At 38.3% G+C, this 26,722-nt stretch overlaps 1 protein-coding gene across 12 annotated transcripts in view; it reads left to right on the forward strand.

The window, feature by feature from the left end:
• Positions 1–26,722, forward strand: part of R3HDM2 (R3H domain containing 2) — a 163,157-nt gene that overhangs the window by 51,296 nt on the left and 85,139 nt on the right. The window contains exon 1 of one of the 12 annotated variants that reach the window (XM_087956486.1): positions 10,255–10,275. The exons of 10 other annotated variants lie outside the window; for them this stretch is intronic. The gene's annotated coding sequence lies outside the window, so the exon portion shown is untranslated. Of the gene's footprint in view, positions 1–10,254; positions 10,276–12,009; positions 12,030–26,722 lie in introns of those variants that run through there. One more of the 12 variants, XM_087956487.1, reaches the window with a different exon arrangement.

Consider the following 26,722-nt stretch of genomic DNA (forward strand, 5'->3'; position numbering starts at 1 on the left):
GGGAACCTCCTCTTTTAAAAAAAGACAGATTGAAGGGAGGAAGTAGCAGCTCTGCATAATAATGAATATTGTTGTAATAATCAGTATAGCATAGTTCCACTGTAGGAAATAATTTACTATGGCTGTTGCCTGTAGAGATGTAATAATGGATGAGGAGATGCAGGAGACAATTGGAAAAAAAGCAGTGGTCCATTTTGTGGATTCTTGTGACACCAATGTCACAGAGTTTATTTTTCTTACAAAGGGGAAAAATGGACATATGAAGTTTAATTGGCTCTTGAGTTGCCCAGCTTAGTCATGGGTGGCTGGATTCAGACAACATGCTAGTTTACAAACCATACCACATAAACACATCATGAACAGATCCCAGGGCTAGCACAATTTGTGATCCAGTATGATCTATTTTAGCAGTGCTTCATCACAGTATATAAGAGCAGAGATCTTGGCATGCTGTACTTTTAGAGACTCATTAGCTGAAAATGACAAGGACCAAACCCAGGACTTTTTATGCACAAAGTAATGTCTTTCATCATTGAGCTGTAGCCCCAATAACAAGAGTTGGAAGGGACCTTGGAGATCTTCTAGTCCAACCCCCTGCACAGACAGAAAACCCTACCATTTCAAAAAAATACTTGTCCAATCTCTTCTTTAAAAAAACCCATAAATTGGAAAAAAAAGATGGCATTCCTGATAGGCTTAAGACTACCAACCAGACTGGATCTTGTTCTTGTTTATTGCGCTCAGCTCTGACACTTGTATCAGAGTTTGTACCAATATTTGTTGACTAGCCACAATAGCTAAATTCACATATAATATTAAGCTACAAAGCATGCTTTATAAAAAAAAAAAAATACAATGGCTGAATCACAGAACACAGCAAGTTAAAATGTCATAAAGCACATTATAAGATAGCACAATGCGAGAAATTAGTCAAACTGTGCTAAGTTCAAGATTAAAACGTTGGCTTTGCTGGGCCAGGTCAACTGTCCTTAGATTATGCCTTCCTTTCTCTGTGCTTCTTGCAGTTTTGTCAGTTTAGGCCAGGGGGCTTCTGGCTTCTTACTGTGATGCCCCTCCCCCCCCCTCCCCCAAGTTTGGAGCTAATAAGAGATTAAGCTGATTTAGGAGTTCTTACTTTTCTTACCACTGGCCTGAAAATATGAGAGTATATAAGGTTATTTTTTCTCCCACTTCATCTATGAAATACTCTCCTCACTCTGCTGGATACCTAAAACCCCAAATATTACCAAGACTGAAACAAAAACAAAAAAACCTGGTTCTCTCACTTGCTACAATCAAAAGCAGGATTTATTTTAAATGGCTGGTGGAAAAACGGAGCAAAGGAGCATGGGCTCAAGTGTCAGAATATAACTGGGATTGGGGAAATTCTAGGTTGGGTTTTTTTTTTTTTTACCCAATCCTCTTCATTTATAGTGGGGTGTAAGAAAAGCTGCCTCTGCTGGAGGTTTTAAAGAAAAGTTGTGTGTCAGAATCAAAAGACAACAACAGTAGTCCAATGTAAAATAACAAATCCTCATATCTTGTTACTACTTTGGAATTTTTGTGGGGAAAAATATGACTTTTACCTAAGAACAAGCAGCCTCTGTAGAAGGAGAGTAGGCATTAACAGGAAAAATAGGGGTCTGCTTGACAAGCTTTTGGCACCAAATATACCCTCATGCCTTTCCCTTTCCTGATGACACAGACCTCATCGTTATAAATCTAAAGCACGAATGACCCAATTTCCATTGCATGTACCTGCTGGGCCTAAATTAATTGTTTCATGTGACAGGTACGGCCCAGCCAGGTGGTATATAGGAACAGTCTACTCTCTCATTGTCATTCGGTTAATGACTTCTGCTTCTTGGCACTGGAGTTATTGCTGGGGATAAATTTGACCATTATAAGAAGTCCTTAAGTGCACACTGGTTCTTTAAACAAAGACTGAAAATAAACATGGCAAGTGCTGCAGATTAGGATTGTAAAATCTCTCTTGGCCTATATTAAACTGATCAGACAACTGAGCAGGAGAAGGGAGAGGGAGAGAGAGGAGAGAGAAAGAGGCGGGGAGAGAGAACAAAAAATGTCTGGGTATGCTATGCTCAAATCTTAAGGGGAGGGCAGCACTGCATGAAAGAAGAAATGCATATGCTCTGCAATGATACTAAATAAACAAGTGAGGCAGTCAAAAACATGATTGCTGTGTTCTGAATAGCCATCTACGTATGAAGGTTTGAAACAATTCCTGGACTTTTTTCTTTCCTTCTCAAAGCACATTGTGTTACCCTTTTGATATGGCCAAAGATAGATGAATTTCATCTGATATTATGACTCAGTGTGTAGGACAGGTTGGTAAATAGGCATTTTCCTGGTGCCCTGTGATGAGTAAGAGCAACAACCTCTGGGCAAACAGGAAAGGAAATTTATTTGAAAGTAGCATTTTTTTCCCCTTTGAGGGTTCTAAATAGCATATGTGATATGCAAGCTCGTAATTTTTGTATGGTAATGGGAGATCACTTTTGTAACCCAATGTAGTCATCAGGAGCTAAACTCAGTTCAAGAGTCAGGAGTGTCTTTACTTAGTCTATGTATTGTAAAGGGAGTATAGAAGGCAAGATTCAGAATTTACTTTTTTTCTTTTACTGATCTTTGGCATTGGTCTCAGAGCCTTCTTTTCTTGCTCTTGCTTGATGTGCCATTACTCTTGTCACAGTTTTCAGCTGGATGTATTGATATAGGAGCCAGGAAGGCTGTATCTGCTTTCTGTTCTGAGATTTTCTTTTCTACAGTATCCTAAATTGTGTAGACAGGAATAGGATGAAACCTGTATTTGGCATTGCATCTTGATTTTCGTATAGTAGATTATTAAGGTAATTTATTTGATCCTTTCATCCAATTGATACTGGCCTGCAATTCAGTTTGCTACAAAAGATTTTACAGGACAGCTTAATTGCACTGCAAGATTATAATTTGCCATCTATTAGTTTATATTTCTGCAAAGTTTTCAGAAAGCCGTCCTTTCTCGAATCCTTCTTTAAACAGTTGTGTAACCCACATGCCTAATGACATGTCACTGTAGCCTGATTAGATGCGTATTTTTGAAAATTATGTGAAATTATTATATATCTCTAACCGTCCTTTTAGTATTTAGTGAGTATATACCAATAGATTCTAGCTTCAGAGATATTCTGCCTTCAGTTCTATCATACATATAAGCAACCCCCTAAGTTTCATTAATTAGAAGAATTCACTAATTCTTAATTAAGATTAAGTGCAGTGCAGAGGCTTTAATTTAACTCCCATAATGTATCCGATCAAAATTGTTGCAGTTTCAGAATAGCCGTATTAATCAGCTTAAAGCCTTTTCTGTGTCACTGCTACCATTCAGAATTGCTGGGGGAGTGAAAAAAGCTTTCCCTTTACCCACTCTTCCCTAGGTGTTCTTGCTGCAGAAATACAAAAGCAATTGTGACTGAAAATAAATTGTTGACTTGGGCCCCTTTTACCACTAGCCCCACCTTCTTGCTTAGCTCTTCAAGAGAGCCCTCTAGAAACCAATGCATGGCCGGTTCCTGAATTTTACAAAGGTTATATTTTTAGAAAGTAAATAGGAAAAGAGTACATGTAAAATGGAAGGAATTTGGCTCAAATAGCTCAGACATTGGCTGGATCATGAGGGGAGCTTTCTGTTTATCTAAGATCTAAACCCAAAAAGTTGTATAAAGATGAGAGCAGAAGTTATTTTTCTATAGCTGAAACAAACAAACAAACGCAACAATAAAGGTGTTAATTTGATGGAGACTATGCTGGCTTCTCTCGGGTTTTATATGGAGAAACTGTCTTTAAATTTTGAGTTTTCCTGATGTTAAGGATCAAAGAATGGATAAAATTGAACTGTACCTCAGTTTTAGCAGTACCATAAGAACTTTAAATACTTACATCACATTTTGTGCCTGCAACGGAGACAAAAAAAATCTGGCGCCTCAATATTTCAAAGCTGGGATCTAGAACTTGAGAATACCACTACATTGTAGAATGTTCTTGGATGAATACTGCCTTTTGAATAACATTTATGATTATTACTATGTAGCAGAATGCAATTCTTCCTGCCTATCCATTATATTTTTTAAAGGAATTTACAAAAGAAAGTGAATTGGTTCAGCTGGTGGCTCTCCTTGCTTTACGAGATCTGACAGCCATGGAGCTGTTTACACGCATTGTCCCTATACATTTATGTGTAGAGACCAGTTCCATTGTAAATGTTAAAATTGAGATAAGAATTCATACATGCTCAGGTGGCTGATTAAAGTTGCTCGAATACTGCTTTAAAGTAAAACATTATTACACATGTTGTGGGAGCCTTTGTTTTTGACGAAAACCCCATTCATATTAGAAAAGAGGCAGAGCGTATGAAAAATGGGGCGTCTAAACTTTTGTTGCTTCTTGGAAATGCTGACTTCTTGATTTGAAGTCCCTAAGGAGCCTTGTACATCCTGAATTTCAGGACTCCTAAGAGGTTATAGAATAATGTGCTAAATAATTATTTAGTCTTGATTTAAAGGGGCAAAACATTCCCCCCCTTAATAAAGGGATAAGCTGTATCACATCTATGTAAGTGACAAAAATAAATAAATCTCTCCCTTGTAAAGATTTGGACGACTGCATTTTTTTGCCATGTAGTTTGGCTGAATAAATTTCTAAATAATATTTAAAGTAACATTAAATAAATATGCCTATGCTAAAATATTATCCTGCATGTGTATTTTAGTCCATAGCAATGCATTAAAACCATATATAATTTTCTTCCTGTAGTGTTTAGAAATAGCTGTCAGCTGTAATTTTCCTCCCTGCTCCCTTTTCTGAGAGTAGGTACTTGAGTGCATACAATGCATTTGAACAATTTTTTCCCCTCTTAGCTTTCAACCATCAGGGAGAGCTATTCCATATTACAGAATGGGCCAACTCTCCACAGCCAACTTGCTGTGGGACAATTTGCCATAGCCAACTCGCCACAGGCCATTTTAACAAGTCAATTATTCAAAAGTAAAAAAAAAAAAAATTATTCACATTTCATTCTGTCCTTCCTTTTGCATGTTTTCTTTAATGATTCTATTCCACCATTTCTTTCATATTAGTTGTACCACAGTGAATTGTCCCGTGGCGAGTTAGCCAATGGGAGTTGGCCGTGGCAAATTGTGCCAAATCCTCCATATCATGTTGTCTATTCAGGAACCTCTGCAGATGGTGGAAATGCCAGATTCTTGGGCAAGTAAATATTATAGAAGCACACTAAATTTGTCCAGGTTGGACTGGTTTTAGTTGTGTACTGGAAGGCATTTCAAGTTAAGGTTAATTGAGGTTTACCTCATCTAGATTGGTGTTTTTTTAAAAAAAACTTTTTAAACTTTTAAGATGCATGAATGTCCGTTTCCACAATTCTAGGAGCTTGAGGTCCACACATCTTAAAATTATGAAGTTTGAGAAACACTGATCTAGATTTTTATCAATTCATATTTTAGAAAGCAATCAAATTTATATTGCTTACAAGGTTCTGTTTTGTTTTAAGGAAAGTTGGTCTACCATACCTGGACTTCTAATTGAGAAATCATAGATATTTTTCAGAAATTTCAACACAGTTTCAAAAACGTTGCTATAGAGGAAAGGGTGTCTGTAAATAGGAAGTTTCAGGTGTTTTCTTGTAAAGGGTGTACATATGTGTGCACACAGAAAAGAATGCTGAAATACTGGGGATACTTAAAATTCTGAATTATAAAAGTTTTTCATTTCAATTAAATTTGAAGTAATTTACCTTTCACAAAACATTAGCTTTTTAAGGCACATAATTAAGATTTTTGATGAATCATTGTGTTGAGTGTGTGTGTGTGTGTGTGTGTGTGTGTGTACACACACACATACATACACACACAATTGTCTTATTTTGTGCACAGGGAGAGTGATAGCAGGAAAAAACATACTTAGAATGATAAGATTACTGCCTCAGTAATTGTGATACAAAAATATTGTGCTCTGTCCTTGGTTTGACTTCATGACAGAGAGATTGGTTAAAATTAAGCAGAAGTAAACTATAAAGGCCAATAAATCAAAGTTTTGGAAGTTGATTTCATATTTTTATTTGTTAATAGCACTTAGCATTATATACCACTTTATAGTCCTTTACAACCCTCTTAAAGCGGTTTACAGAGTTAGCATATTGCCCCCAATAATTTGATTCCTCATTTTACCCACCTCGGAAGGATGGAAGGCTAAGTCAACCTTGAGCCTGGTGGGATTCGATCTGCCAAATTGCAGTAGGAGTAGCTTGCAGTACTGCACTCTAGCCACTGCGCCACCAAGGCTCCCTAATGTGATATTGAAAAGAAAAATAAGTGTTAAAGAACTTAATGTCTTGTTAATAAAATGAATCTGGAATCTATCAAATGGTGAAGAACTTTTTGGATTTATTATGCCTTGGGTGTTGCTAAAATATTGATTTATTTTGATAGACTCCGTAAGACTTGATTCAAAATCCTGGTTGGATTAAATGTGTCCACTCTTTTTAGCTAGAAATTGTTTTTTTAATTGACCTGATTAGTCAATATAACTCTATGAGGACAAGATTTAATCTCTTGTTTAAAAAAATCGTATGTTTTTCCTTTTCCTTTATTTTAGTATATCCTCCCCCCAGTGGTGGGATTCAAAAAATGTTACTACCGGTTCTGTGGGTGTGGCTCGGTGGACGTGGCGTGGCTTGGTGGGCATGGCAGGGGAAGGATACTGTAAAAATCTGCATTCCCACCCCACTCCAGAGGAGGAATGCAAAATCCTATTCCCTCCCCACCCCACTAACTTGCTTTCCAGCAGTTCTCCTGTGCAGGGCAACAAAAGAAGACCCAGCCGATCAGCTGGGACTCGGGAGGCAGAGAATAGATGGGGTGGGGCCAGTCAGAAGTGGTATTTGCTGGTTCTCCGAACTACTCAAAATTTCTGCTACCGGTTCTCCAGAACTGGTCAGAACCTGCTGAATACCACACCTCTGCCTCCCCCCGCTTCCTTTCCACTATATATGGAGTACTGAAAAAACTTTTTCAAACCCTGAAATAAGCAGTTGCTTTTAAAAAACAGCCCTGCGATTCCAAACCAAATATTTAAGATTTTATGGTGAATTGCTGTTTATGTTTGGATAGTGGGTAACTGGTGGCAAAAGATCGCTGAAATCTCGAAGGTTTTGATTTGATTAAACTGAGCCTTTCAGGAATTCTGATAACATGTTTTCAAATATATAAGATTTTTTTTTTTTGTTTAACTGAGAGATTTTTGCTTTGGTTTTGATTCAGGCGGATCCATAAAGTATATTTCACAGCAATGAAAATGTAATGTCTTCAATTATATCCAATCAAAGACACTTTGAATGTTTTTGACTAAATAGGGTTTTTAATTTTGTGCTTCTGCTAAAACAGAGCAGTATTCAAGCATTAACATCCCAATATCTATGCAGCATAGTGTCATATTATAACAGGCTCCCTCCCAAACAGAAATAATACTTTGCACTCAGCATCTGAATCTTAGTACCATGGCTGAAAAAGAACTGTATCTCCATTCTCCAAAAGAGATAGATAGAGGAGGAGAGGAAAGACGAAATCCATAGAGGATTTAAATTTGCAGGCGCATTCTTTTGAAACTAGACAGATCATGAGACACCTGGATTCCACACTTTTTATTGATTTTTTTTTTTTAAATAAAGAGAGCAGTAAAGTAGGGCCTGTTTTGCTTTTCCATTAAAAAAAACCCTCACACACCTTGCAAGTCTCAACAAACTTTCCACTTGCTAATTTTTATTTCACTTGTCTATCTTAGAAATGTACAAAGGTTTACACAGTCACTTAATATATTAAACCAAGAGTTGGAACATTCATAGGGACCCCGACATCACATTTGCAAAATAGCAGTCTCCTTCCTTCTCGCCCCAACATTAGTAGCGATTACTTCTAAATTTCAGATAACTATCTCTAGTAGGCAAAACCTACTGCTATTTTAGCATTAAAAATCATATCAGTATTGTGTATTATGAGCCGCTAAAAGTCAGGTACAGGTAGTCGATCACAATTGAGCCCAAAATATCTATTGTTAATTGAGACATTTGTTAAGTCTCGATATTTTGCCCCATTTGCCTCTGACCTTTCTTGCCAATGTTGTTAAGTGAATCCCCACAGCTGAAATGTTAGTAATCTAGTTGTTAAGTGAAACTGGCTTCCCCATTGACTTTGGTAGTCAGGAGGTTGCAAAAGGCAATCACATGACCTTGGTCAGAATTATGAGCCAGTTGCCAAGCATTTGAGTTTTGATCACATGAGTGTGGGGGGGAAGGGCAGGATGCTGCAAAGGTTGTAAGTGTGAAAAATGGTCATAGGCCACATTTTTCAGTGCCGCTGTAACTTTGAATGGTCACTAAATGAATTGTAGGTCGAGGACTACCTGTAAATATCTGTGTCTGCTTTTGATTAACGTGGTGCAGTTGGGACAGAGGGTAATTTATTTGGAAAATTCTTCTCCTTACTTCATGGAGGAAGGAAGGAGCAATAATTGGAAGCATTTTATGTCATCCACTTTCTAAATATATTCTAAGTATAGGTAATTTTTGACTTAACAACTGTTTGTTTAGCCACCATGCTAGGTTGCAGTGGCACTGGGGGAAAAAAATGACTTATAACCAGTGCTTGCACTTAACAATTGTTGCAGCATCCCTACAGTCATGTAATCAGAATTCAGGCACTTGGCAACTGGCATGTTATTTGCAACAGTTGCATCATTCCTGGATCATGTGATCCCCATTTATGTCCTTCCTAGCTAGCTTCCAGCAAGCAAAATCAATGGGGGAAACTGGATTCCTTTAATGATTGTGTGATTCACTTAGGAACTGTGGCAAAAGCAACCATCTTGCTTACCAGTGGAAATTCTGATCCCAGTTGTAGTTGTAAGTCAAGGACTACCTGTATATATGATCACCTGTAGTCGTAGGTCGAGGACTACCTGCAAACTTTTGAATCTCTGTCCAGTTGTCTGGAATATTCATTGAAACATTGAACTCTGCCATTTACAGGTCTGTCAGTGCAATTAAAAATACTGGAATGTATAGGACTAATTTAGCTGCACTTAGATCCTATTACAGCTAATTTCTTTTGGTCCATTGGTCCATTATATTTCCGTTCTGTCTTTCCTGAATACATACCGATGTATCCTTGAATTTCTTTGGCTTACCATGTCTTATCTTTTGGTGTACTTTGCATGATGTTTCTTGCCACTACAGGGAATAGCGATAGGGACATTGTATATATGCATAATGGATGGACTGTATGGACTGAGAGAATATTTGCAAGATGGTGAAATGTGTTATAAAGTAGAAACTTGGCAACAGTGGTGGGATTCAGATAATTTAACAACCGGTTCTCTGCCCCTAATGATTTCTTCCAACAACCAGTTCACCAAACTGCTCAGAAACTTAACCAGTTCTCCTGAAGTGGTACGAACTGGCTGAATCCCACCACTGCTTGGCAATGAAACCTTTATATTATTCATGTACACCTGTCTTTTCCAACCTAGCCATCTTATAGATTGTAGACCATCTCAGGAACTCTCAAGAGTGACCTGGCTGGCTGGGTAATTCTAGGAGTTGAAGTCCACCTATGGAAGTTAACTAAGCTTGGGGAGAATAATGTCAACAAAACAAAAGGTGACTCAAACATTCATACAAATCCTTATGGAATCGAAACCCGGCAGCACCAAGAACTTTCTCTTTCTGAGAAAGCCCTTGCAGCTTTCTCTCGGCTTCCTCCAGCCTTTGATCTGATTGCCCTTCTGTAATTGACCGTTCTTAGGGCGGAAAACAGGGTGCTGTGTCTTTAAGGTGCTCATCCTGAGCCTTGCAGAGGCAATTCTGCATAAGTCTTTGAATGAGACAGAGAGAGGGGGTGTGTGTGGAAGTTGCCATTGGTAGCACTTTCTATGTCATCTCTTTCAGCAGCTGAGATTTGTTTCCTTCTGAATGGCTTGTCAGGAGTAATTAGCTGCTGTAACAAGTGGCGAGGAGCCTTCTTCTTCTTTTTTTCCCCCCACTGGGGGCTGGAAAGACAGGCACGGCAGTGACACGGTAGGGGGGTGGGGGGAATTCCAAGAACCATGAGCTCCTGGCATGATTCCTCCGATCACTGTTCCTGGCAATGAGATCCCTGTTGAGGAGGGGAAATAGATGACCTCCTTGGAGTTGCCGTTTCCATCAGGGTGAGTTTATTTTTAGGATGAAGTCACTAATTATTTTGGAATGATGTGGTGAGGGGGAGGCTGATAGAAGAGAAATCTTGTGCCGATTGCAATGAATCAATTCCCTTGTAAATCTATTGTGCAGCTATCCGGCTATCATGATACGTCAGCGATGGGGGTTCCTGCTCTTCGGTGAAGATTTTGTGAATGGCTTTTTTCCCTTTCTTTCTTCTGAATGAAGAACATCTGATTCCATGACTTCTCCCTCCATGCAGCCTCTTCTTCAGACCTGCAGGGTCTGGCTGACTTCCATGTCACCAGTTTTACTGGTTATTGCTGTGCTTTCATTCTAGAGGGAAGAAGGGAATTCCCTCCCATAAATGCACTCTTTCCTTTTGTGTCATGAAGAAAGTCTCCCTGCTGCGCTCTTGACCAGGAAATGTTGTGCACACTTTCATTTTTCCTTTGGTTTTGAGGATGAGGTGAGCATCTTTTTAAACCCACCCATACCCTTCTCATTCTGAATTTCTGCACTTTGAATATGTACGTCGTAGGAGGTTGTTTTTGCAATGTAGGTTTGTTCAGATTCAAAGACTGTGAAATTGGAGCGAACTGTCAGCCAAATTTGTATCGTTGAACACAGCAGGATGAAATGGATGCATTTTTGGCTTTCTTCCCTGTGTGTCATGATGGTCATATTATTGTTTTATATTGAACTGGGCTGCTTAGGAGGTATTTCCTCGGAACTTTTCTGGTTGGGTTCACTTACATGTTTAATTGGCAGATCCTCAAAATATCTTTGTCTGGAACAAGTATGCTAAAACTGTACTTTTTTTTTTTTTCTAAATCAAAAAAGATGTGATGGAAATGCTGAAGAAGCATTACAGTGTCCAAAGAAGGTTAATTTATGAGCTAGTGGGGTCAATAATGCACCACTGTCAAAGGTGAATGGAAATAACTTTAGCAAATGGATGTTCTCTTCAGAATTTGTTCTGGTTTCTCTGAAGCCAAAATCCAGGAAAGGAAAGAACGGGAGGAAGCTGAATTACTGTTGCCATACTTCCACTTCTCTCTGTTTCAGGACTCCTTCCTATTAGAAGGTCCCTTGAGTGCACTTGGTAACTCAGCTGAGAAACACTCTCTTTCTCTTAATTTTGTCTTTGTCCCTTGCTTTTGGACGTCTCAGAAGTGAACATGCCCAGCACATTCACAGTAAGCTTGCACTGCCTTTTTTTGAGTGTGGGTGGGCACCTCGGCAACCTGCTTTTCAAAAAAAAACCTGGCATGTATGTCATAACATTAGAAACTTTTCTTTGCTGTTCAGCACAAGCTTAGCTTGGTTGTGTGCTTTCTTCCCTTTCACGCTTGGTATTTTGTTTATTTCTTATTTCAATTGCTAAGTATTCTGCATATTCAGTGGACAGCAATGGTGAATGCAAAGCTTGATTGGATTTCATGTAGCTGCTGTGAAATTATATAACCCTCAAACTTGTTTTGTTTTGTGCAGCATCTCATTCTTGGTTGGGAAAGAGTTAAGAGCTATTTTTATGAGTGGGCATATTTTTCCCCCTCTATTCCGGAAAGAAGCAGCTGGTTCAGTATTCACCAGTGGCTAATAACCCCAGAATGTTCCTCCTCCCACTGTTGTTATTTGAAAGAATAAGGGAAATTGGGCAAAGAGAACGGGTGCCAGGAAGCGGAGGTGTTGTGTCTCTGCAGGAATGGGTTAAAAGGAATTCCAGTGGAGTGTCGCATATCTTGACATTACAGAGGAGGTGGGTAATTTTCATGCTAAATTTTCAGGAAATCCCCATGGTGGATGGCCCTCTTAATCGTTGCCAAGAGACTATTTTGACGTCACTGATGATGGCAGTTCCCATCTGCATCTTAATAGCTTTGAAAAGAGAGAGAGAGAGAGAGAGAGAGAGAGAGAGAGAGAGAGAGAGAGAGAGAGAGAGAGAGAGAGAGAACTGTCAGCTGATGCAAAACTGGTACTTGTACTGGGTAGGGGGAATATTTTTCCTTAATCTCCATCTTTGCAACAGTGAAATAGGCAGAATTCATACTTAAAGCGAATGTGTGGACCGTTTGTGATTTCTTTGAAAAATGTTGATAGCTGTCTGTGTCTCATGGCTAGACTGGAAAGGAATTGTCTTACGAATTTACGTCATCAAAGGGGAAAGACCATGCTTTGTTTTGGCGCAGCCCTCAAATAGGAGGGGCATCAATATAAGTAGGGGGAGAAGTGAAGGAAAATGTTTAATGAGCCTTTAGTAAAGCTTGAAACAACTAGGAAAACATCAAACATGGAATCAATCCAGTTTCTGCCTTGCATAACCTCTAAAGGGGTTTGTTTGAACAGAAATGGATGAAAACAAAAGGTGAAAACCCTTTGCTATGTTCTGCAAAACTAATTACATTTTAAGTCAAGGCTATTACATTTCTTTTTTTATTATTATTAGAGTCAGTACTCCTTCCCCCAAATAACCTTGGGAAATAATTAAAGCGAGATGCATTTCTGTATGATCCTGATCTCCCTGTCTTTTCCAGAGAGCTTACTATTCTGATTCTGGAAGAATAGAGTTTCTCCTTAATTTAATAATCAATAAAAAAAATTTCTTTTCAGACATCTCATCTGAATGGCTATAGCAGGGGTGTCCAACCTTGGCAATTTTAAGACTTGTGGACTTCAACTCCCAGAGTTCCTCAGCCAGCTTTGCTGGCTGAGGAACTCTGGGAGTTGAAGTCCACAAGTCTTAAAGTTGCCAAGGTTGGACACCCCTGGGCTATAGTTTTTTCAGTATCATATTCAAAGATCAAAACTGGTGTGTACATAAGTATATATTTTACTAAATGTTATGTTTATCCTGACATTCTCTCTCCCCTTGCAGCAACTCACTGCCTTACAGAAATGAATGAAATATCCCATCTGAGCCATGAGTTTTAGGGGCTGCTAGCAGGCCATTTCAGGACAAAGTGTACATTCAACATATTATAGCTGGTTTTCTTATTTTTCTTATTTTTTCTTACTCTTAGTAGGGTTCAGTAAATAAAAGTTAACCCTAGGAGGATCCATGGTAGTGCACCATATGAAAAAGTTTCGTTATGCTAAATTGCAGTTGCTTTCCTATGTTCTCATAAATATTCTTCTTGATGCAAATTTTGAAGATTTGGGGATGGTTTACAGCATGCATATAGCAACAGCAATAGCACTTACACTTCCATACCACTTCACAGTGCTTTACAGCCCTCTCTAGGCGGTTTACAGAGTCAACATATTGCCCCCAACAATCTGGGTCCTCATACTGTACATATTGTCCTTTTTATTCTGAAAGAGAAATTTAGGGATTGATATGATTAGTAGTGGTGGCACAGGTCCAAATCAGGTGCCTGTGTGTGTGTGTGTGTGTGTGTGTGTGTGTTTTCTCGTGCTATTCCTGTATGTTTGCTTACAGGAAGAAAACAGCATACCCTAAACATAGTATTAGAAGGAAGAAGCATAAAATAAGTATCAAAATTCAAATATCTAGGAACAACATTCACTGAAAATGGTAAAATGGACGAAGAGATTAACATATGATGCAGTAAGACAAACCAAGTATTAGGACAGCTTGCTTCACTCCTACAGCATAAGGCAGTACAGATCAGCACAAAGAAGCATGTCATACAAAGCATATTCATCCCCACCCTATGTTACCAGTGACAAACACGGACATTTACAACAAAACATAAACAAAAGTTAGTCACCACGGAAATGAGATGTTTGAAGAAAGCCGCTGGAGTGGCCAGAAGACATAAAATCAGAAATGAGACCATAAGAGAAAGAATTGGCACAGAACCAATCTTAAACTACATACAAAGACAGCAAATTCAGACACCTTGGAGAGGATGTTGTGGGATTCCATACCATACAAAGCATATACAAAAAGGGGAGAAGGTCGAAGGACACAAGGCACATCCAGAAGAAGATGGAGAAATAATATCAAAGACACACTACCACAATATCAATTAACAATGATTGAGGCCGCTGGAAGATCAAGAGACAGAACTTTGAATCTCCCTCTACACTAGGAAGTGGTAAACGAGGAAGTTATTCCTATACTTCCAGATAGTTGTCTGAAATACATATCTTCTTGACAGCATGAAATAAAGTTTCTGTGAAATCACTGATTGATCATTACCAGGTGACAAATCTTTTCAGCTGCCAAATAATTGGAATATTGGGAATTCAATATGTAGAGCATCTGTACATTTGGACTTCAGTTGGCTTTATTGTTGGGAATGATACAATCTGGACACCACAGAGTTTTAATTCTTTATTCCTGAATTAGAGCCAATAATGCAGGATGCTGCCACAATGAAAATGTTACCTACCTGAACTTTGGCACATCTTAGTTAAGTGTTTCTTCAACACATCCCAATAAGGAGCTTGTTCTAATAATTATCATCAATGTTTTATTGTTTTTGAAAATAGATTCAATGTGAGATTGTTCTGGATGTGGATAATTTTTGCTGCTTTTCTTAAAAGTAATAATCACTACTTCGTTGTTTGTACTGCAATGTGACGATAAAACAGCATTACTTAGGTTACCACTGTATTCTGCCTCTATAGTTATAAAGAAAGTAGCTGCCTGATATGGTTTGTTTTGTTTTTGCAGGCAGCGAAAACAGGTGAGAGAGTGGAGAATCCCTTTTTATAATGACAGCATTATAATGATAGTATTCATTTATCAGTTGTCATAATCATTTATAACGATAGCATGTTGGCACGTTGGTCAAGGTGATGGACAGTGAAGAATCCTTTAAGGCATTTCCAGACACCAGTGATGTTGAACAGGGCTATGTGCTTGCACTCACATTGCTCTGCATGATATTGTTTGCCATGGTGAAAGATGCCTCCTGGGACAGTAATGCTGGAATCAGCCTCAAGTACAGAGTAGATGGGAGGCTTTCCAACCTCATGAAATTTCAGCCTAACTCCAAAGTGAAGGAAACTGTTTTGAGAGACTTGCTTTTTGCTGATGACTGTGACAAATCAATATGGATAAATTCTCCATGACTTGTGACAACTTTGAACTTACTATCAACATCAAAAAGACTAGAATTAGGCACCATCCTGCTTCTCATGCACCATACATAGAACCCAGATCACAGATACTACAAGCAGTGGACGAGTTTAATTACGTATCTTCTGTTAAGCAATGACTATTGATGGAAAAGTTAATCTGCAGCAATAGCAGAGGTAAATTCTGCTTTTAGTAGACTGCACTCCACTATGTGGGAAGGTCAAGGAATCAGTAACAAAACTGAAGGTCTACATAGCTGTGGTACTTACTATCCTTTTGTATGCCGGTGCAAAGTGGGTTCTGTATCAAAGACACACAAGACAGATCAACCACTTCAACACTACTTAACTTTGTAGGATAACAGGACAGCAGATGGCAAGATCAAATACCAGATACTAAACTTTTATCTAGAGCATGTCTATCATCAATCCACACACTGTTGAAGGAAACACAGATCCATTGGGTAGATCATGTCACTCACATGCCAGACAAAGCACATATTCAAGCAACTTCTTTTTGGGAACACACTGCTGGAAGAAGTTAGTGTGGAAGATAGAAGAAACACTAAAGGCCTCCCTGAGACTGCTGAATATAGACACAACCACCTGGGAAATGATGACACAAAAGTGCCCTACTGGCATTGCCTCATCCATAAGAGCTATCAAGCATATGAATCAAGACGCACAGCTGAAGCACAGCATAAGTGCAAGCCACATTAAGGCCAGAGCTACTAGTGCAACAACTGCAGTAGCCTTAACATGCCTGTCCAACATATGTGAGAACATTCTGTGCCCAAATTGGCCTGATCACTTATCTTTGGATATACCACATCTAATCTTAACATGAGTAAAAAGAAAAAGAAGACACAGTGTCAAGAGTGTGTTTATCAATGACAATGAACAAACAACCACCATTTTTTATGCTTTCCTCTTAAGATAACAGAACCCTCACTGTAAAAAATGGGCTGAATTAGAACTTTTTATCCATGAAATAATAGTGATAATTTTTCTAAACACAAAAGGAGTAGTAGCTTCACTTTAGTCCGCTTATTTTTCTTTGCTTATATAAGAGCAGGATATTTGGTGGTTATACTGTGGTTCTGTAGGCCTAACTTTTCCCAGGCTTAGTGTGATTTAACAGCTTGATTGGAGTGGTAAAGAAGATTTGTGAATTATTTATCTATAATCTTAAACTTCTGCAACTTACTGTGTGATCTAAACTTTATCTAAATCTTATTTATAGATATAGAGATTTTGGTTAAATAAATGATATTCCCTCCCCTCCCCCACTGCAAAAACAACTCCAGTTACAATGTCATGTTTTTAATTAACACATTCAATCAACATTCACTGTTAGAAAGAATGTGAAGCTTTAGAGTCACTGGTGGCATCTCCTTTGCCAGCAATGACTTTCTACTAAATATTTCTTGTAAGATAAATTGTACATGTTCCTTGGAGGTATTGTTGTCCATTCCCTTGAGGATCTTGTCATGTTACATGTCCCACATTTTTTAAAAACTTCAGCTCATGAATGGATTCCCTTAGAATCTCCTGTAGAATTTGCTGGTATAGTCCAGAATCCATTGTTCTTGTAAGGATGGCAAGCCACCTTTGATTGAAGCTGGGAGCAGCCCCAAATCATGATATATTCGCCACTTTAGTAGTTCACATTTCTAGTGAGGGATGGTCTTGTAAATTCTGTGTTTTGTTTTCTCCAAATATAAAATTCCTCAAGAATTCCATTGAGACTTCAATTGGAGAGTGGGTGTTCAGCTGTCTGCTAGATAGTGTTCTGATGCCCCATCTGCCGTATTGTACAGGTGATAGTGAGATATACAATTGTATTTAAATATGACCTACAGATCTATTGCTGTTATTCCAAGTTTCTTTATGAGGTTAGAGTTTATGTACTGTATATCTTGGTGTTGGGGTGACTTTCGTTGGATAACCATTCCTACAGTAACAGTGATATTGCATGTTCTCCATTTGTATACCATCTGCTTGCCAATGGACTAATAGAAATAAAAGTGTTTGGTGGTGGTTTTGTAGCCATTTCTAACCCCATAGGCATGATAAACCTTTTAATGAAATCTATAGTATATCTTTTGACTAGAGCAGTGGTTCCCAACCTTTTTTTCACCCTGCACCCCTAAAGAAATTTCACTTGAACCTCGCACCCCCTGAAATAAATAATGAATAAAAATGCCAACATATAGCCAATATCCTATTATTTACCTGGACTTTTCTCGCACCCCCTGGAATATCGTCTCACACCCCAGGTGGGGAACCCCTGGACTAGAGGATGAATCACTTACTTGAATTGTAAAGAGCAGACTTTGATGATATCAAACATTCAGTGTGAGCCATATATGTGTACTGTATATACAGTATTTATTTATTTAGGATGCTTTCAAGTCAGTATTGACTCCTGGCAACTGCCTGGACAAGTTCCTGCCGTTTCTTGGTAAGATTTAATCATCTGCCACTGCCTCCTTAGAGCAGAGAGAATGATTGGCTTAAGGTCATTTAGCTGGGTTATACCTAAGGTGGGACTAGAACTCATAGTCTCCTAGTTTCTAGCATGCCTTAAATACTATACCAAATTGGCTCTCTTTGGTGGTATAATCCCCACTTAATTGATTTTTCATAGTTTGCAACATCTGCCAGTTGACTCCTCAGAAGAGAGCTAGGTTTCACATACTTTTTCCAATGACAGTGGAAAGACAGTGAAATGATCTAATATGTTCAATGAAAGCATAATACAATGTATGGTTTTGGTTGTTGTTTCAATAAGACTTAGATAAAGCTCTTGTCATAGTAAGCCAAGCTATCACTTATATTACAAGACTGCAGATAATTCTAAAGAGTTTGTAAATTTCTCTTATATTGTAACTGTACACTCAAGTTTCCTTCCATTGGAGTCTAACAGAGCTGTTACCATTATAACACCTCTAGGTTTCATATAGGTAAATGTGTAGACAACTCATAGACAATTCGATGAATACTGAAACTTGTTTCTTGACATATCTATCTTAGTTTCATCAATCTTACTTTTCTGTTATAGGCTGTTGCATGACATAAAGAATCTTGGAAATTGTTGGCTAGTTGCAACTAATAGTTACCTCTGTTGACTAATAGCAAATGTTTGTGTATGCCTTAGCTATATTTATGCTTTGCTTTTAATGGGTTGGTGGGGGTCAGCATAACTGAGCATGCTGTATTACCGGCTATAAAATTTATGTAACATCTTAAAGTGTTATAAAGATGCTACAAAAGGTGAGTTGATATTTCCTTTGGTTAATAGAGTTTGCAAGCTTAGTTTGTTTCTCTGAATTTAATGCTGCTTATGTCACGAAAAAAAACATGAACAATCCATCATGACAGTAACTTTAATTAATTTCCTGAACTAATTTGAGGTGCTAAAGCACCTGGAAGTCAGAAGACCTCCTGTTGTTTTTCTCCAAAATATCTAACAACTGCTCTGAGAATAGAGTGTGAAATGACTGTCTATCCACAATAAAGTTGTTAAATCTCTTCTGGTCTATCTTTAGCCAATAGATGCAAGATATTTCAGCAGGAAGTGGATCAGGAGTGTGTTACTATAGTTCCAGGTCCTCATGGAACCCACAACCCTTAATCTATTGTGATAGCAGGAGGGAAATTATTAAATGAATGAAGAGTAACCAAATGATATTGAATTGTTTTAATTACCAGTAAATGAAATCCAGCTTTAATCCTTGTTTGTTTTGTCTCCAGCCACTTTAGGGAATGTGGCCCCCAGTAATGCATCTCAAAGGCCAAGTGTAGCCTTGAGTCAGAAAAAGATTGTGCACCCCAGATCTACTTAAAAGGAAATTCTGCTGAAGAGCAGTGGAGTATTGCTAATGATCTCATACAGACTGGAACAAATGGACCCCTGTGCTTTTTTCATTGGTTATTTTTCCCCCCCAGATTCAATTATTTTTACCCGGTAGAATTCCAGCAGTGTTTCTGGTTTACCATGAATACCAGATATCTTTAAGTGCTCATGTATAACAGTAACTTGGAACAAAGGGAAGGAAAAGAAGAGAATGGATTCTTCCAAAAAGTAATGCATTTAAGCCTGGGGTTCTTAAATGACAGAAAGATGCCCCCAAGGAAGAGAAATAGCTGCCCTGTATGCCTTTATTTTTACTTAAAAATGTATATCCCATCAATACTACTACAAACTGCGGCCATCATTGTTACTGACAAATACAGGATTAAAATAGCAAAAGGCAACATAGCAAAAGGCAAAACACAATCCAAATATCAACTTTATAGTGTTTAAAGAATCTCTCAGAATTTTGAGAGTCCCTGGACATAGCTTCCTTTGGCTGACTAACGTAGCTTGTCAGTTAGAAAGTTGCTTTCTTAAGGAAACGGAGTTTCCTGGATGCTCAAGGCTCAATAAAATTTAATCACTAAAATTGGTCTCATTGCTTCTGACTTTTTTTCCACAACCCAGCAGAGTCTTCTCCAACCTGGGTGCCCTCCAGATGTTTGAAACATCTCTCAGAATTCTCAATATTGTCCTCCTGATTGGATCCCAGTTTTGTTAGCCGAAGTCAACATATCTGTAGGGGACACCCTGCTAAAGTAAGGCTGGCTTACTGTGAAATAAGAGCATAACGTCATCCTTTTCTTGATTTTTGCAGAACTTAGAGGAACACAAAAGCAAAGGCAATTTACTCTGTTCTTGTTGAGATTTGGAGGAAGCTAGGCAGGTTAGCTGGACAATATTCAGCATTGATTCAGAATTTGTATGTTCAAGTGGAAGAGAGTAATAAAGGAGGCGCTTGGATGAATTCTTTCTAGATTGTCTTTAAATAATAACAATTTGTCTTTATCTTACTGGACCCCTAATCGTAACCCTCTCACCCTGAATAAGACAATAGAAACAAGGTGTCTATCTTCATCATGGTTGTTGTAATTAAGTTGTTTTCTCCCACTCCTTTTAAAGTAATTTTTAAATAATCTCCCTCTGTAGACATTTCTGTCATTTAATTGGGCTGGAAAGTAGCTAGGTCCCATCTCAGTGTTTTAAATCAAGCTATACAATCATAGAATCACCATAACTACTATGCAAGAAAGCATATTTTATTAATATGATGGAGAAAAATGTAAAGTGGTACACTATTGTCTCAAAAAAGCTAACTTCTTGGTTCCCTTTTTAGGTATTTTCTCACCTTCACTTTTGAACTGATTATATTCAATAAAGGCAATTCAGACAGCTTTTAATGCAGCTATGATTGTACAGAAATGTGCATGCCATTATATTGAAGGAATAATGGTAGCGAAGAGAGGAGTTGATTATCTTTCTAACTGGAGTTAAGTGCTGACACAAATTATTTCAGATCAAAAGATGTTCTCTTGTATGTATTTGTAAATATTAAAAAAGAAATAACCTGAAAAAGTACCAATAAAATAATTCAATATACCAAATGTAGCAGCAATGTGGATTATACTAGTTCTGTGGGTGTTTAGTTTGCTGATGGAAGGGCTAGTTAGGGTCATAAATTGCAACTTTGCAGTGAAATCTGATGTAATGTAGAATGTTTGTAGAAAAAATAACGAAGCAGTAGAAGACAGAAGTGGTGGTCGGAAATGAAAAAAATATGGGTGTGTCAGTGTTAGAGGCATCTTTGACTCATTATTACTCTTATTTTTTGTCATTACTACTATCCAACTTACAGTGTTTTTGAAGAAAACAATCTTGGCTGTCAAAAACAGAAATAAATACTAACGAAACTGCACATTTGCCCTATATGAATGATCTGAAGCTTTATTTTAAATCAGAAACTGAAATCCAGTCATTGACAAATAATTGCAAAAATTTTAGCAGCAATATAACAATGGAATTGGCCTAGAGAAATGTGCTACAATAGCAATAAACTGAGGTAAAATGCTGAATAGCAATGGAGTTGAAATACCTAATGGCCAAACTGTCAGGAGCCATCAGGATGGAACTTATAGGCATCTGAACATTTTACAGTTGGATAATATCAAACATGGACAAGTTAAAAAATGAGATTTGTAAAGAATACAATCAAAGAGTTAAATTTTTTTTGCTAAATTGAACAGTAGAAACACTACCAAAATCATCAATACCTGGATTACATCTGGTATACAATACTCTGCTGGAATTATTAATTGGACACAAGCTGAACTGAACAGTTTGGACTAGAAAACAAGAAAACTCATGACTATTCATGATGCATGACATCCTCCATAGTGATATTGATAGAGTGTTCTTGCCCCACAGAAATGGAGGCAGTGATTTACTTCAAGTCAGACAAGCTGTTGAAGAAGGAAAGCATGTGTTGGCTGATTAAATAAAAAACAACAGCAGCAAAGAACAAGCACTGATGCAAGATAAAAATGCGTTTACTAACTGTACAGGAAACAAATCATGAATGTGGCAATGGTTTACAACTGTAACATTGAAAAAAAAAAGCCTGGTAGCTTGACTTTGGCTGCTCAAGAGCAAGCTATTTAAACTAATGCAATTAGGCCAGAATTGAAAAATCATCAAATGATTCAAATTGCACATCAAAGTGCAAAGAAGCAGAAAAAAAGAGTAGATCAAATACTCATCTCATGCAAGACGATAACACAGACAGATTATAAACAATGATATAATATAGTCACCAGTTGATTCACTGGAACATCTATACAAATTACCATGTGCCGTGGGTGGGAACATAAGAGTGAAAAAAGTAGTAAAAATTGAGCAGATTAAAATATTGAGGGATTTCTAAATACAAATGGATAAAGTCTTGGTGCACAACACCAAGATTTAATTGTGGTTGAAAAAAATAAATGTGGATAATTGATGTGGCAACACCATGGGATTGTGGAATAGAAGAATGTCAGGATTCAAGTCCCCACGAACATGTCAGGGTAGTAAGAATTCAACTTTTGTATCTCACTTCTATCAACAAAGTAGTTAAAAAATACCATTTGAACAAAATAGGTCCATTATTTTGACCTGTATGAAAGTCTCAGAGCAACACCAACAGAACAGCTTTCCTTTTTCCTTTTCCCTTTCCCTGTATTTAGGCCACCATGACTGAAGGAATTCAGGTTAAAGCATCTGCAGCTGAATTAAAGCATCTTTGCCTCTATTGTTCTATTCTATCTCCACCCACGAGTGTACAGAAGCTGAGACTGCCGTTCTTGCAAAGCATCCTGTACACCCACTTACAGAAATGCAGCTTTTCCATACCTTCCCTTAAGCTCAGTGTGTGTGAATGTCTAGCAGCTTTTAATGAAAGAAGCACCCTGTTACTTCCAAAGGGTCTTGCGTGGCAGGCCTATGGAACAACGTTAGTTTGTTTTTGTTTGTTTTTAATAAAGAAACTTGGGAACCTAGATGAGAATTTACAAATAAAAGATGTCTTGTCGCTCATAGTGATAAGAGACCGTTGCCAGGGTGGCATGATTCAGATTGGCTGACCCAAAGGCCAATGAATAAATAGGAAGCAAAAAGCATCATCATTTAACCTTGCAGGAGGTACTAATTCAGAAAGATGTAATGTTGACCTCAAATCCTTGTACAGAGCCATAGAACCAAATACTTAACCAACAGAAAAGAGCTGCTCTGGATTATAGTGATCTCTTCCTACCGTGATCTCTTCTTTTGCATTAGAAAGAAAAAACAAAAACTGTATTTTTGCCAACTGTTTTGACTGAACAGGCCATATGAAGGCAGCTGCTTCATGACTGATTGTAGTCAGAGTCAATTTTTAATTGCCAGTCTTCTTTGATTTGTCTGGAAACTCCCCCAAAAAAAAAAAAAAAAAACCCCAGTCCCTTCATACACCACAAGTAATTAAACACATCTTCCTATCCAATTTCTTCTTTGTTTACTTCCATGTTAATATGGGATAGAAGGAAGAATGTAGTTAATTTTTTCCTGGGCTGGCTGATCCAGCAACTCATCTTATACATGTGCTAGATTTCTTTCTAAAAGGTTACTGTCAAAATACCAGGTAGGAAGAACATTAGCAGATTTTATATTGTCCAAAATTTTGGGAAGAATATTTTCTTGGAAAACATTTGCAGTTATCTGTGCTGGCACCAGTAATATAATCTGGCTAGCTAGACCAGCAATCTGTTTCCCAAGAGAAACTTCCAGTCATGCATTGAATAAAAAAAAAAAATAGAACAATAAATCCTAACCTAATGTTTTTATATCATTTCATTCCTGCCTCTTGGAAATTTATTGTATTTATTTGTTATATTTATTCATTAAACTTATATGCTACCAATCTCACTAAAGGTGACTCACAATATTAGTTTGGAGTGGCCTGTTTGTGAGTTGCCCATGACCAAAGAATTTATGTAATGATGAGCAGAATTATTATAATGTTGGGAATAGAAATAGATTAATAGGAGAACTGTGTTCTTAACTTAGAGTGGAAAGTGGTTGACTTTATGCCATGTTTGTACATTTCCTGAAGGGACCTGGATGGCAAAACAGAGTGATAAAGTGAAGTATGAAAAGGATTTGAAACTCATAGGTATGACATCCCAAAATGAACTGTATACTACAGCTCCATAAACCATCAGTTAAGGAATTTGATATGTGGCAAAGGGGATAAATGTTTCCTTTGATGACCCAAAATAAAGGAATTGAGAAGATTTTCACTTGGTAGATTTTTACTGCCAGATGTAAAGAGTCCTCAGAAATTGTGGGTGCTCCAACACCGAAAGTTTTTAAGAAGAGATTGGATAACCTTTTGTCTGAAATGGTATGGGAATGTGATGGCAAACTTATGGCACATGTGCCACAGGTGGCATGCAGAGCCATTTGTGCGGGCACATGAGCCCCAGCCAAACTTACCTGCACTGCGCATGCGCGTGCCTCCCAGCTGATTTTCGGCCCATTTGAGGCCATTTTTGCCTTCCCAGAGGCTCAAGGAAAGCCTCTGCAGCCTCGCGAAGCCAAAAAACGGGCCTCCAGAAATACCGGAAGTGCCGGAACGGGCCCGTTTTCAGCCTCCCGAGGCTGCAGAGGCTTCCCTTGAGCCTCTGGGAGGGCAAAAACGGCCTCAAATGGGCCGAAACTCAGCTGGGAGGCGCGCGCATGCGCAGTGCAGGTAAGGGAGGGGTGGGGGTGTTGCATGCACATGTGCAGGGGGTGCAAGGCGCATTGTATTGTGGGTGCCGGCACACGTGCATGCATGCTATCGCACATGTGCATGCTTTCCACACACCACAACAAAAAGGTTCGCCATCACTGGTATAGAGTTTCCTGCTTGAGCAAGGGGTTGGACTAAAAGACCTCCGATGTCCCTTCTAACTCTGTTATTTTGTTAATCTCTTATATGTACAAAGAGATACGTTGCAGAGACAATTCAAGTGAAATTCCCCCAGTACAGACCTTTTCAGATCCAGAATGCATTTTATTATTGTAATATGTCAACCGGAGAGTGTTTTGACCCATCTATAAAAACGATTGCTTCATATTAGCTAGGTATCGGTCCTGATGTCAATTTGGTATTTTTTTTAAATTTAATTTTTCGATTAACAGCAGGAATAGAAGGCTGCCATTAATGGTAGCCAGTCCCTTGGCAAGACAGATTGATTTCATTAATTCAATTATGTATTTTGAAGATGGGTAATGGCTTTTTCTCTTTGCCTTACACCTACAAACTAGATTAAAAATTCTAACATTTCTTTCCTGTGCTTCCCTTCCCCCTTTCTATGGTTATTACTGCAGTTGCTTCTCTATGTTCTTTGTAATATGTTTTATTTGGCTGGTGTTGCTGCCATTTCTAATGCTCATTTCCCTTCCCCCCTCCACACACCTCAATTTTCCTTTTGTCCAGCTCCTGTGAACCTCAACGTTTTCCACAAACCTTATAGGCCACAGAGCGCCATTGTCAGCTGCCTCCTTGCTCCAATCCATGTTTGTCCTGAGGGAAGTGTGGCTGATTTATTCACACAGAAAGAGAAATCTTTTCACCAAAGAGGGTTTTTCTTCTTTCCCACCCTTCTTTGAATAAAACGCTCGGGCGAAATGTAATAGTTTTCTTAATTTGACACGCCAACCAGCATCTTGTGAATGTGGAACATATATAACTGGCTTCTATAGCAATTTCCCACTGAGGCAGAGAGGAAATAGGTCAGCTGGGGACGGTAGCGATGGCAGAGGCAGTGAAGTGCACGCAGTGAGGATGGCGGAGTGTGGGGTGGCCGAAAGGGCAGAGATGGTGGTGGGGAGTTGCACAAGTTGTGATCATAAACGCAGGCAGACTGCCAGGTGCTTGAATTTCGACCGTGTGACCATAGAGACACTGTACTGGCCATAACTTTTGAGGACCAGTCGTAACTACCATTCATTCAGCACTATCGTAACCTCGAAGGGTCACTGAACAAATGGTCATTATGTGAGGACCCAAGTGCATTGTCCGGGCAGAGAAGAGAGCTAGCTTTTCAAGCTGGAATGCCTTCCTCAGAAGGAAGAAAGTGAGCAGGAGTTATGAATCCAGGAGGAATCCCAGATTGCACACAGGGTGTGTTTGGGCCAGTGCAACCCCTTCCAGCACCAGAGACTGTACGTATGAACGGTAGTAGTTACGGCAGTATATCAGCAGGAACAAACTCCCAGCTTTCTCTGGGTCCATCAGTTGCCAGAAGAATTACGGATCTTTTGCATTAAAAATGAACTTATGATTTATGGTTTTGTTGATTAGGCAGAATAAGATAATAGAAGGAAGAGAGTCATGATGCAACCTTAGAGAAACAGGTTAAAATATAAATATACTTATAACTGCTTTAAAGATTGTAAGCCACTGTTTTATATTTTTTTTACACCTTTTTCTTCCAGTTTATTTTTTTCTTTACTTTCCACTTTTTGTACCTTTAGCCTTTTATTTCTTCCTTTATTTTTTTTCCTTTTTCATTCTACCTTAGTTTGTATTAGTTCTCTCTCCCTTCCTCCCCACATATTCATGTACACACACATATGAGACCTGAAGAATAAGTCTTAAACTGATGCTACATAATCAGTTTACATCCCTGGTTAGATATTTTATTTTGAAGTTTGGCTTAGATTGCTGAGATTCTGAAGAGTTTGTTTCAGTTTTCAGCCCCTGTCCCTGATCATTCAACAGATGAGGAAAAATAAACTTCAGCAGGTTCTCCATATGAGCTATTTCTCATACTAGAAAGGTCTATGTCATCTTTACCCCAATTTTTATTAATTATTATATATCTCTAGTAAGTAATTTTAGAGCTTTAAATGTGTCGGTCTTACTATAATTTATTAGGAAATCAATGTGATTTTGACACAAATTGTCAAATGTAATTTTAAGGTTGCCCTTCAATAAACTAAAGATAATATTCTTCAGCAGCCTGTGCTGTTCAGGGCTTTAC

The sequence above is a fragment of the Notechis scutatus genome, chromosome 2 (genome assembly GCF_049901735.1).
Source record: "Notechis scutatus isolate UNSWTSFEM ecotype Mainland chromosome 2, rNotScu1.2, whole genome shotgun sequence".
In the NCBI taxonomy this organism is placed as follows: Eukaryota; Metazoa; Chordata; class Lepidosauria; order Squamata; family Elapidae; genus Notechis; species Notechis scutatus.